Consider the following 14,124-nt stretch of genomic DNA (forward strand, 5'->3'; position numbering starts at 1 on the left):
CTGTATATATACACTGCACAGTACCACTCCTCCTGTATATATACACTGCACAGTACCCCTCCTCCTGTCCTGTATATATACACTACACAGCACCCCTCCTCCTGTATATATACACTGCACAGTACCGCTCGTCCTGTATATATACACTGCACAGTACCGCTCCTCCTGTATATATACACTGCACAGTACCACTCCTCCTGTATATATGCACTGCACAGTACCACTCCTCCTGTATATATTCACTGCACAGTACTACTCCTCCTGTATATATACACTGCACAGTACCACTCCTCCTGTCCTGTATATATACACTGCACAGTACCGCTCCTCCTGTCCTGTATATATACACTGCACAGTACCACTCCTCCTGTCCTGTATATATACACTGCACAGTACCACTCCTCCTGTCCTGTATATATACACTGCACAGTACCGCTCCTCCTGTATATATACACTGCACAGCACCACTCCTCCTGTATATATACACTGCACAGTACTACTCCTCCTGTATATATACACTGCACAGTCCCACTCCTCCTGTATATATACACTGCACAGTACCACTCCTCCTGTCCTGTATATATACACTGCACAGTACCACTCCTCCTGTCCTGTATATATACACTGCACAGTACCACTCCTCCTGTCCTGTATATATACACTGCACAGTACCACTCCTCCTGTATATATACACTGCACAGTACTACTCCTCCTGTATATATACACTGCACAGTCCCACTCCTCCTGTATATATACACTGCACAGTACCACTCCTCCTGTCCTGTATATATACACTGCACAGTACCACTCCTCCTGTATATATACACCACACAGTACCACTCCTCCTGTATATATACACTGCACAGTACCAATCCTCCTGTATATATACACTGCACAGTACCAATCCTCCTGTCCTGTATATATACACTGCACAGTACCAATCCTCCTGTCCTGTATATATACACTGCACAGTACCACTCCTGTATATATACACTGCACAGTACCACTCCTCCTGTCCTGTATATATACCCTGCACAGTACCCTCCTCCTGTATATATACACTGCTCAGTACCACTCCTCCTGTCCTGTATATATTCACTGCACAGTACCACTCCTCCTGTATATATACACTGCACAGTACCACTCCTGTATATATACACTGCACAGTACCACTCCTCCTGTATATATACACTGCACAGCACCACTCCTCCTGTATATATACACTGCACAGTACCACTCCTCCTGTATATATACACTGCACAGTACCACTCCTCCTGTATATATACACTGCACAGTACCCCTCCTCCTGTCCTGTATATATACACTGCACAGTACCACTCCTCCTGTCCTGTATATATACACTGCACAGTACCACTCCTCCTGTCCTGTATATATACACTGCACAGTACCACTCCTCCTGTCCTGTATATATACACTGCACAGTACCGCTCCTCCTGTATATATACACTGCACAGCACGACTCCTCCTGTATATATATACTGCACAGTACCACTCCTCCTGTATATATACACCGCACAGTACCACTCCTCCTGTATATATACACCGCACAGTACCACTCCTCCTGTATGTATACACTGCACAGTACCAATCCTCCTGTATATATACACTGCACAGTACCCCTCCTCCTGTCCTGTATATATACACTGCACAGTACCACTCCTCCTGTCCTGTATATATACACTGCACAGTACCACTCCTCCTGTCCTGTATATATACACTGCACAGTACCACTCCTCCTGTCCTGTATATATACACTGCACAGTACCGCTCCTCCTGTATATATACACTGCACAGCACCACTCCTCCTGTATATATATACTGCACAGTACCACTCCTCCTGTATATATACACCGCACAGTACCACTCCTCCTGTATATATACACTGCACAGTACCAATCCTCCTGTCCTGTATATATACACTGCACAGTACCACTCCTCCTGTATATATACACTGCACAGTACCAATCCTCCTGTCCTGTATATTTACACTGCACAGTACCACTCCTGTATATACACACTGCACAGTACCACTCCTCCTGTATATATACACTGCACAGTACCACTCCTCCTGTATATATACACCGCACAGTACCACTCCTCCTGTATGTATACACTGCACAGTACCAATCCTCCTGTCCTGTATATATACACTGCACAGTACCAATCCTCCTGTCCTGTATATTTACACTGCACAGTACCACTCCTGTATATACACACTGCACAGCACCACTCCTCCTGTATATATACACTGCACAGTACCACTCCTCCTGTATATATACACCGCACAGTACCACTCCTCCTGTATGTATACACTGCACAGTACCAATCCTCCTGTCCTGTATATATACACTGCACAGTACCAATCCTCCTGTCCTGTATATTTACACTGCACAGTACCACTCCTGTATATACACACTGCACAGTACCACTCCTCCTGTATATATACACTGCACAGTACCACTCCTGTATATATACACTGCACAGTACCACTCCTCCTGTATATATACACTGCACAGTACCACTCCTCCTGTATATATACACTGCACAGTACCACTCCTCCTGTCCTGTATATATACCCTGCACAGTACCACTCCTGTATATATACACTGCACAGTACCACTCCTCCTGTATATATACACTGCACAGTACCACTCCTGTATATATACACTGCACAGTACCACTCCTCCTGTATATATACACTGCACAGTACCACTCCTCCTGTATATATACACTGCACAGTACCACTCCTCCTGTCCTTTATATATATACTGCACAGTACCACTCCTCCTGTATATATACCCTGCACAGTACCACTCCTCCTGTATATATACACTGCACAGCACCACTCCTCCTGTCCTGTATATATACACTGCACAGCACCACTCCTCCTGTATATATACACTGCACAGTACCACTCCTCCTGTATATATACACTGCACAGTACCACTCCTCCTGTATATATACACTGCACAGTACCACTCCTCCTGTCCTGTATATATACACTGCACAGTACCACTCCTCCTGTATATATACACTGCACAGTACCACTCCTCCTGTCCTGTATATATACACTGCACAGTACCGCTCCTCCTGTATATATACACTGCACAGTACCACTCCTGTATATATACACTGCACAGTACCACTCCTGTATCTGTACACTGCACAGTACCACTCCTGTATATATACACTGCACAGTACCGCTCCTCCTGTCCTGTATATATACACTGCACAGTACCACTCCTCCTGTATATATACACTGCACAGTACCACTCCTCCTGTCCTGTATATATACACTGCACAGTACCGCTCCTCCTGTCCTGTATATATACACTGCACAGTACCACTCCTCCTGTATATATACACTGCACAGTACCACTCCTCCTGTCCTGTATATGTACACTGCACAGTACCTCTCCTCCTGTATATATACACTGCACAGTACCACTCCTCCTGTATATATACACTGGACAGTACCACTCCTCCTGTCCTGTATATATACACTGCACAGTACCACTCCTCCTGTATATATACACTGCACAGTACCACTCCTCCTGTATATATACACTGCACAGTACCACTCCTCCTGTCCTTTATATATATACTGCACAGTACCACTCCTCCTGTATATATACCCTGCACAGTACCACTCCTCCTGTATATATACACTGCACAGCACCACTCCTCCTGTCCTGTATATATACACTGCACAGCACCACTCCTCCTGTATATATACACTGCACAGTACCACTCCTCCTGTATATATACACTGCACAGTACCACTCCTCCTGTATATATACACTGCACAGTACCACTCCTCCTGTCCTGTATATATACACTGCACAGTACCACTCCTCCTGTATATATACACTGCACAGTACCACTCCTCCTGTCCTGTATATATACACTGCACAGTACCGCTCCTCCTGTATATATACACTGCACAGTACCACTCCTGTATATATACACTGCACAGTACCACTCCTGTATCTGTACACTGCACAGTACCACTCCTGTATATATACACTGCACAGTACCGCTCCTCCTGTCCTGTATATATACACTGCACAGTACCACTCCTCCTGTATATATACACTGCACAGTACCACTCCTCCTGTCCTGTATATATACACTGCACAGTACCGCTCCTCCTGTCCTGTATATATACACTGCACAGTACCACTCCTCCTGTATATATACACTGCACAGTACCACTCCTCCTGTCCTGTATATGTACACTGCACAGTACCTCTCCTCCTGTATATATACACTGCACAGTACCACTCCTCCTGTATATATACACTGCACAGTACCACTCCTCCTGTCCTGTATATATACACTGCACAGTACCACTCCTCCTGTATATATACACTGCACAGTACCACTCCTCCTGTATATATACACTGCACAGCACCACTCCTCCTGTATATATACACTGCACAGTACCACTCCTCCTGTATATATACACTGCACAGTACCACTCCTCCTGTCCTGTATATATACACTGCACAGTACCAATCCTCCTGTCCTGTATATATACACTGCACAGTACCACTCCTCCTGTATATATACACTGCACAGTACCACTCCTCCTGTCCTGTATATGTACACTGCACAGTACCGCTCCTCCTGTATATATACACTGCACAGTACCACTCCTCCTGTATATATACACTGCACAGTACCACTCCTCCTGTCCTGTATATATACACTGCACAGTACCACTCCTCCTGTATATATACACTGCACAGTACCACTCCTCCTGTCCTGTATATATACACTGCACAGTACCACTCCTCCTATCCTGTATATATACACTGCACAGTACCACTCCTCCTGTCCTGTATATATACACTGCACAGTACCACTCCTCCTGTATATATACACTGCACAGTACCACTCCTCCTGTATATACACACTGCACAGTACCACTCCTCCTGTCCTGTATATATACACTGCACAGTACCACTCCTCCTGTCCTGTATATATACACTGCACAGTACCACTCCTCCTGTATATATACACTGCACAGTACCACTCCTCCTGTATATATACACTGCACAGTACCATCACTGCCCTGTATATATACACTGCACAGTACCATCACTGCCCTGTATATATATGCAGCGCCCCAGAGTCCTGGTCATTGCAGTACTGTGGCTCCGCCGCTAAGGGGAGCTATGGTACGTCTGATGGCACTGAAGGAGTTCATCTGACCAGGTATCACAGACACCAATACACTTCACAGTCTGGCCTCCAGGGGGAGCTAAGGGTGCTATTCATTAGGCCACTCCTCACAGTCTGGTAAAACTGGGGGTTAGGCAGGAAGTTAGAGAGAACGCTGACTGGGTTAGAACCAGGCAACACCTTGTGGCAGAGGGTGTTGTGGGGGAAGATTCGGAGGGGTCCCTGTCAGGGGTGGGATCCTGACAGAGGCCTGGCAATCAGAGAGAAAGCTATGGGACCGCGCCAGCACTTCATAGCGGCGGTACCCTAAGAAAGGACAAGAAGCGAGATTTATTGTGCTGAGTGAGAAACGAGATCAACGCAACAGGGAGAATACCAGTAGGAGTCGTGCTGTTAGACCGAGGCAACATCCTACTGAGGCATAAATAAACGGTGGCCGGAACGCCGAGGAAGTACAGGGCTCTAAGCATTACTTCAAACCAACAGCAGGGCAGAGAGCTATAGGCTGGCTGTCTCACCTACATCACCTACGCAGACATAGGGGGCAACTTGTGGAGAGGGGCGACTCTAGGGTCCCGGAAGAGCTCCGAGCCTTCCCGTCATACGGGTGCATCCTACCATAAGATCTGGGGGACGAGAAGAAGAAGAAGAACATCAGAATCGAGTTGTGAGGGAACACGAGAAACAGACACAACAGTTGTGGGGACTATCCCGTAAGCACAGCAGGGGAGGACCACAACACATAAGCGCTAGAAGGAAGGCACAGATTTCCACCTGCGAAGGGAACTCTGGAGGTGCCATCGGACCGGCCGGACTTGCGCAGCCCGGCTAACCATATTCCGGACTGAGGACCCAGAAACCTTCAGTAAAGAGGTAAAGAGACTGCAACCTGGTGTCCTCGTTATTTACTGCACCGCACCACTTCCACCATCCACATCTATTACTGTACGCCCCTCAGCAGGGTCACGGACCAGGTCTAGCCACCGTGACAACCCCAGAGCAGAGACTCAGAGGCCCGGTACCGGGTACCCCTCGGCCCTGCGGCAGTGGGGGCGCTACAACTTGGAGTCACGAACAGGATCTACTTAAGCCTGAAGAATCGGGTCATGTGTGCCTTGGAACTGTGATTTATTGTGCTTGGACTGTGACTTATTGCAAAGACTGTGTATTGCCACTTGCCGCCAGAAGTTCCCGCCAAAACCGCCGCCATTACAGCGCTAAGGAGAGCGCAGGAGAAGAAGAAGGGCGTGGAGTGGGCGTAGACAAGCTGGAGAGCGCGAAAGACAATGGCCGCCCAGTCTAAATATTTCTGCTCCTTGAGGACGTGTCCGTCAGCAGCCGAGATCCGCCTCCTGATCCTCAATGGGGGGTGGAGACAACGAAAGCGAAACCGCCCACGAAGGAGAGAGCGGGAAAAGGACCAGGAAGAAGAAGTCAGTGACATGGAGGACGCCATGGCCAGCCGCCCGGAGCCGGAGCGTGGGGTCAGAGCCGAGGACTCCCCCAGCAACCCGGAGAGGCACCGCAGCCAGACCTCCACAGTTGACGCTGACCTCCTGCAGACCGGAGCGGACGAGCAGATCCACCAACTCCTGCAGACGCAGCTGAGCACTGAGGCCAGGTGGAAGAAGGCCATCATCGGGAGCCTTGCCAGACGTCTGTCGGCAGCCTCGTCTGGTCCGGAGCAAGAAGGAAGTTACAGCGCTCCAAAGCCAGAAAGCAAGGCTCTGCCGGAAAGCGAGATGCTGCAAACGGAGATGACAACACCGCAGCGCAAGGCCCTGCAGCCAGCATTTCAGATCCCAGCGGAGACGGAGCAGATCGGCACCGGAGGGACCGCATCTGAAGCAGGTATGAAGGACGACCCTGCCCTGACGACCGACACCACTCCAGTGACTGCTAGTGCCACAACTGCTGACTCCATTCCAGTGACTGATCTTGCAGCAGCCGCTACCTCTGCTGCAGCAAATGCCCATACTCAAGCTGCGCAGACCTCCATCGCTGTGCATGATTTAACCGTACATGAAAGATGGATTAACGGCGTTTGTCCAGCACTGGGTGTAACCCTGGACCTCACTTTTCCCAGGCCAAGAAGGGTTGTGCCAGGTGCAGCCCTGGAAGCCGTCCAACTAAACCTCAGAAACCTGAATATGTAAATAGTTAACTGTTTGTTTCCCTGCTTTTTGCTGCTTTATACCCGTCCAGGGTTAACTCTTAAAGGGATCCCTTTGTTGACCCGGGATCCCTATTATTTTTGTTTGTTTTCGACGTTTTGCACAAGTTATCAAGAACTGCCGAATCATGAACAATGCATGATACAAACTCCTTGTATATAGTTTGCACCTTCTTAAAGGTGCTCTCTACTGGTTTTCCATAAAAGACGGACTCTTTGCAAAGATACGGTTCTTGGAATCTGCACTGGAGTCCTTGCTGCATACGGATTTGCAGCTTGAGAAGTTGCACTACCTCATAGAGACTTGGTCCCCTCTTAAAGGTGTTCCTGCACTTATGAAGTGTTGCCTTAAGATGGTTGAATGGCAATAATGTCTTGAAAAGAAAGTATTGATGATGTTGATATGTGAAAGTTGAATGTAACTAACTAGTTGATTGTAAGAAATGTTCAATAATGTTAATAGAAGAATGAGGACAGGGAGTGAACCCGTAGGGGTTAGTGGTAAGTCCTCCTAGGAGCCATACAGAGATGGCTCAGTGATCTTAAACTGAAAGAAAAATGATATGTTCTATACTTTGTATAGTAGTGGAAGGACAGTAGGCTCGGGCGGAAAGGAGCGGTCCTGTAACAGAAAGGAGAGGCAGTAGGTCTGGAGCAGTTAGGACAGGCGGTCCTGCAGAGGTAAAGAAGGAGAATGCAAAAACGTTAATTAGCCTTATATGTGATATAAGAAGGTCTTTAGTGGATTTAGCGAGTACGTCCTTAAAGGCAATGTTAAATTATTGTTCAAAGATTTTGCACTTAGTAGAATACCCAGTTGGGTAAGAAAAGTTATTTATAGTAAAGTTATTTTAAAAAAGTATTTAACCATGTTTGTAACGTTCAAGTGTCCTCACCTCCCATAAAGGGAAGCTCTGTTAAAAAGTTTACTCGTACTTGCATTTTCAAAATTGTATGTGTTTTTGCTGACATGTATTGTTGTTTTCTTCCCAGTCCAGGAGTACTGGATTTAACCGGGGGGGAGTGCAGCGCCCCAGAGTCCTGGTCGTTGCAGTACTGTGGCTCCACCTCTAAGGGGAGCTATGGTACGTCTGATGGCACTGAAGGAGTTCATCTGACCAGGTATCACATACACCAATACATTTCACAGTCTGGCCTCCAGGGGGAGCTAAGGGTACTATTCATTAGGCCACTCCTCACAGTCTGGTAAAACTGGGGGTTAGGCAGGAAGTTAGAGAGAAAGCTGACTGGGTTGGAACCAGGCAACACCTTGTGGCAGAGGGTGTTGTAGGGGAAGATTCAGAGGGGTCCCTGTCAGGGGTGGGATCCTGACAGAGGCCTAGCAACCAGAGAGAACGTTACGGGACCGCGCCTGCACGATATAGTGGCGGTACCCCAAGAAAGGACAAGAAGCGAGGTTTATTGTGCTGAGTGAGAAACGAGATCAACGCAACAAGGAGAATACCAGTAGGAGTCGTGCTGTAAGACGAGGCAACATCCTACTGAGGCGCGTAACCGGTGGCCGGAACGCCGAGGAAGTATAGAGCTCCAGGCCAAACTTCAAACCTACGGCAGGACAGTCAGTTATAGGCGGGCTGTCTCACCCAATTGACCTAGGAAGACTGTTATGATCCTAGTGGCAAGGATCGCAGGTCGGACTAGCTAAGTAACTGAACAGACTACTAGCTCTGGGGAAGTGGTAACTAGATTGACCGCAACCTGATCCTATCCGCAAACAACTATAGGCAGCCGTGAAACGTTACCTAAAAATCCTAGACGTCACGGCCTGAGAAACTGACTATTCCTGGAGGGAAAATAAGTCCTCACTTGCCTCAGTGGAATGACCCCAAAGATATAGAATAGCCCCCCACAAATATTAACGGTGAGTTAAGGGGAAAGCACAAACGCAGAGATGAAATCAGATTTAGCAAATGAGGCCCGCTAATACTAGATAGCAGAAAATAAGAAGGAAACTGTGCGGTCAATAAAAAACCCTATTCAAAATATCCACGCAGAGATTGCTCGAGCCCCCGCACCAACTAACAGTGCGGGGGAAGCAACTCCGTACCCCAGAGCTTACCAGCAAAAAGAAATCACATGTTAGCAAGCTGGACTAGACTCATCATACACAGGAATCATATTGCAGGCAGATGAGCAAAAAATATTCAAACAGAACTTAGCTTATCCTGAAGAGGCAGAAAACGAGATAATCAGGAGTAATCAGAATAGCACTGAATACATTGACAGCCGGCAACAAGTGGAAGTGAAGCAGACCTAAATAGGAGCCTCCCTGGTGAATAACGAGGCAGCTGATCCAGCAGACCCGCAGGATAATAAACCAAACCACCAGGGGGAGCCAAAAAACCAAAGTCACACAATACCATCTGTGACCACAAGAGGGAGCCTGAAAACGGAGTTCACAACAGAAGACACAAGGGGGGTAACAACAGGAGTGGGGCGACGCTAGAGTCCCGGAAGAGCTCCGAGCCTCCCCGTCATACGGGTGCGTCCTAACCATAAGATCTGTGGGACGTGGAAGAACATCAGAATCGAGTTGTGAGGGAACACGAGAAACAGACACAACAGTTGTGAGGACTATCCCGTGGTGCTTATCAGGGAAGGACTACAACACACAAGCGCTAGAAGGTAGGCACAGATTTCCACCTGCAAATGGAGCTCTGGATGTGCCATCGGACCGGCCAGGCTTGCGCAGCCCGGTTAACCGTATTCCAGATTGAGGATCCTGAAGCCTTCAGTAAAGAGGTAAAGAGACTGCAACCTGGTGTCCTCGTTATTTACTGCAACCTGCACCGCACCACTACAACATCATCACCATCACGCACACCTATCATTGTACGCCCCTCAGCAGGGTCACGGACCGGGTATAGCCACCGTGACAACCCCAGAACAGAGACTCAGAGGCCCGGTACCGGGTACCCCTCGGCCCTGCGGCAGTGGGGGCGCTACAACTTGGCGTCAAGAACAGGATCTACTTAAGCCTGAAGAATCAGGTCATGTGTGCCTTGGAACTGTGATTTATTATACTTGGACTGTGACTTATTACAAAGACTGTGCTGTGCCACTTGCCGCCAAAATCCACCGCCATTACAGCGCTGAGGAGAGCGCAGGAGAAGAAGAAGGGCGTGGAGTGGGCGTAGACAAGCTGGAGAGCACGAACGACAATGGCCGCCCAGTCTAAATATTTCTGCACCGTGAGGACGTGTCCGTCAGCAGCCGAGATCCGCCTCCTGATTCTCAATGGTGGGCGGAAACAGAGAAAACGAAACCGCCCACGAAGGAGAGAGCGGGAAAAGGACCAGGAAGTGACCCACGTGGAGGACACCATGGCCAGCAGCTCGGAACCCGAATGTGGGGTGGAAGCAGAAGTCTCCCCCAACTACCCGGACGAGTACCGCAGCCCACTCTCCACGGACAGTGCTGATCTTTTGCAAGCTGAGATGGGAGACTTGATCCACCAGCTCCTTCAGCTGAACGCGAAGGCCCAGGCTCCACAACAGGTAGCGCCGGAAGAAGGTCCTCTGACATCGGATCCTGCACCACTGCCGGAGTTGTTGCTGAGGCCCTCGCCGACACCGCCAGCGGAACCCGCCGCGGAGGAGGAACCTGCATTGGCTGGTGAGTCAGTCGACCCTGTCCCGCCGGCAGAGGACTTGTTAATAGGCCCCGTTGCGGCACCCCCTCTCCCTGGGACCCATAGACTCCAACGCCTGTTACCATGGGAAGAGGCAACGGGCATGGAACACCGCCTGAAGGCCCCGATCGCGCCAACCACCCTGTTGTGTGAGACCCGTGCGGAGTGCACGGTATGCCGCTGGGTGAACCCAGGATCCGACCTCATGGGGTTCCCCGGGGTGAAGACACGGGAAGGGGAGATGGTGCAGGCCCTGAGCTGGGAGGAATACCAGGCCCAGCTGGAACAGCAGTGGAAGGAGAAGGAAAAGGCGTACCAGGCTGGGCTGGAGGCCTACCATCAGAAAGACCTGGCGGTCAAGGACCGGGCCCGCAAGGACCCCACCGCTCACCAGGCCCCGCGCAGGCAGGGCATCATCACCACCTTCAAGCTCCGCGGAGGCTGGGGCTTCATTAAAAAGCCGGGCCTGTATGCGGAGGTGTTTGTAAACCGAAGGGATGTTGAGTCGCATCTCAGAGAGGGCCACCCAGACCGGGATCTCTACCCGGGGGATGAAGTCTCGTACACCAGGCACTTTGGGGAAAAGTGGTGGTTTGCCCTGAATGTCCGCAAGAGGCAGAGCCCTGTGATACCCCCGATTAAGGTGCCAGTGAAGCTAACCCCTGTAGCAAAGGTGCCCCCTTGTGGTCAGCCCATGGTCATTACCAGGACCACCGAGGTCACCCCCACGTGCACTATGGTCAAGACCACGACATGCAGCATTGTCACCTCCACCACCCTCGTGGCCAAGGAGGCACCTCTTCCGGTGGGTGGTGCCCGTGCTGCTCCAGAACTGAAGACAGTGGGTACGCAGACCCCCAGATGGGACAACACGTCCCCTTATGCAGTACCAGGCGGTGCGCAATACCCTAAGGGGTTGCCTCCGCCGGTGCTGCCTCCTGAGTGGTTTAAGTAAATATCTTAACACTTTGCCAATGTAAATAAGTTAATTGTTTTCATGGTTTTTCTCTGCTATTTTGCTGCTAAAACCCGTCCAGGGTTAACTCTTAAAGGGATCCCTTTGTTGACCCGGGATCCCTATTGTTTTTGTTTGTTTTCTACGTTTTGCACAAGTTATCAAGAACTGCTGAATCATGAACAATGCATGATACAAACTCCTTGTATATAGTTTGCACCTTCTTAAAGGTGCTCTCTACTGGTTTTACATAAAAGACGGACTCTTTGCGAAGATACAGTTCTTGGAACCTGCACTGGAGTCCTTGCTGCATACGGACTTGCGGCTTGAGAAGTTGCACTACCTCGTAGAGACTTGGTCCCCTCTTAAAGGGGATGTTTACATCTTGCACTTATGTACAGTGTTGCCTTAAGATGGTTGAATGGCAATAATGTCTTGAAAAGAAAGTATTGATGATGTTGATATGTGAAAGTTGAATGTAACTAACTAGTTGATTGTAAGAAATGTTCAATAATGTTAATAGAAGAATGAGGACAGGAAGTGAACCCGTAGGGGTTAGTGGTGAGTCCTCCTAGGAGCCGTACAGAGATGGCTCAGTGATCTTAAACTGAAAGAAAAATGATGTTCTATACTGTGTATAGTAGTGGAAGGACAGTAGGCTCGGGCAGAAAGGAGCGGTCCTGTAACAGAAAGGAGAGGCAGTAGGTCTGGAGCAGTTAGGACAGGCGGTCCTGCAGACGTAAAGAAGGAGAATGCAAAAACGTTAATTAGCCTTATATGTGATATAAGAAGGTCTTTAGTGGATTTAGCGAGTACGTCCTTAAAGGCAATGTTAAATTTTTGTTCAAAGATTTTGCACTTAGTAGAATACCCGGTTGGGTAAGAAAAGTTATTTATAGTAAAGTTATTTTAAAAAGTATTTAACCATGTTTGTAACGTTCAAGTGTCCTAACCTCCCATAAAGAGAAGCTCTGTTAAAAAGTTGACTTGTACTTGCATTTTCAAAATTGTATGTCTTTTTGCTGACATGTATTGTTGTTTTCTTCCCAGTCCAGGAGTACTGGATTTAACCGGGGGGGAGTGCAGCGCCCCAGAGTCCTGGTCGTTGCAGTACTGTGGCTCCGCCGCTAAGGGGGGCTATGGTACGTCTGATGGCACTGAAGGAGTTCATCTGACCAGGTATCACATACACCAATACATTTCACAGTCTGGCCTCCAGGGGGAGCTAAGGGTACTATTCATTAGGCCACTCCTCACAGTCTGGTAAAACTGGGGGTTAGGCAGGAAGTTAGAGAGAAAGCTGACTGGGTTGGAACCAGGCAACACCTTGTGGCAGAGGGTGTTGTGGGGGAAGATTCGGTAGGGTCCCTGTCAGGGGTGGGATCCTGACAGAGGCCTGGCAATCAGAGAGAAAGCTACGGGACCGCGCCTGCACTTCATAGCGGCGGTGCCCTAAGAAAGGACAAGAAGCGAGATTTATTGTGCTGAGTGAGAAACGAGATCAACGCAACAGGGAGAATACCAGTAGGAGTCGTGCTGTTAGACGGAGGCAACATCCTACTGAGGCGTAACTAACCTGTGGCCGGAACGCCGAGGAAGTACAGAGCTCTAAGCATTACTTCAAACCAACGGCAGGGCAGAGAGCTATAGGCTGGCTGTCTCACCTACATCACCTACGCAGACATAGGGGTCAACTTGTGGAGAGGGGCGACTCTAGGGTCCCGGAAGAGCTCCGAGCCTTCCCGTCATACGGGTGCGTCCTACCATAAGATCTGGGGGACGAGAAGAAGACGCAGAACATCAGAATCGAGTTGTGAGGGAACACGAGAAACAGACACAACAGTTGTGGTGACTATCCCGTAAGCACAGCAGGGGAGGACCACAACACATAAGCGCTAGAAGGAGGGCACAGATTTCCACCTGCGAAGGGAACTCTGGAGGTGCCATCGGACCGGCCGGACTTGCGCAGCCCGGCTAACCGTATTCCGGACTGAGGACCCAGAAGCCTTCAGTAAAGAGGTAAAGAGACTGCAACCTGGTGTCCTCGTTATTTACTGCGACCTGCACCGCACCATAACATCACCCCCACCAACACCTTCATTGTACGCCCCTCAGCAGGGTCACGGACCGGGTCTA

General features: G+C 49.2%; 1 protein-coding gene across 2 annotated transcripts in view; it reads right to left on the reverse strand.

Annotated features, from left to right (window-relative positions):
- LOC143777149 (solute carrier organic anion transporter family member 1C1-like) overlaps positions 1–14,124 on the reverse strand; it is a 160,714-nt gene that overhangs the window by 122,330 nt on the left and 24,260 nt on the right. Inside the window, exon 1 of one of the 2 annotated variants that reach the window (XM_077267236.1) lies at positions 13,653–13,673. The exons of the other annotated variant lie outside the window; for it this stretch is intronic. The gene's annotated coding sequence lies outside the window, so the exon portion shown is untranslated. Of the gene's footprint in view, positions 1–13,652; positions 13,674–14,124 lie in introns of those variants that run through there. 2 annotated transcript variants of the gene reach the window in all.

This window comes from Ranitomeya variabilis, chromosome 5, assembly GCF_051348905.1.
Source record: "Ranitomeya variabilis isolate aRanVar5 chromosome 5, aRanVar5.hap1, whole genome shotgun sequence".
NCBI lineage: Eukaryota > Metazoa > Chordata > Amphibia > Anura > Dendrobatidae > Ranitomeya > Ranitomeya variabilis.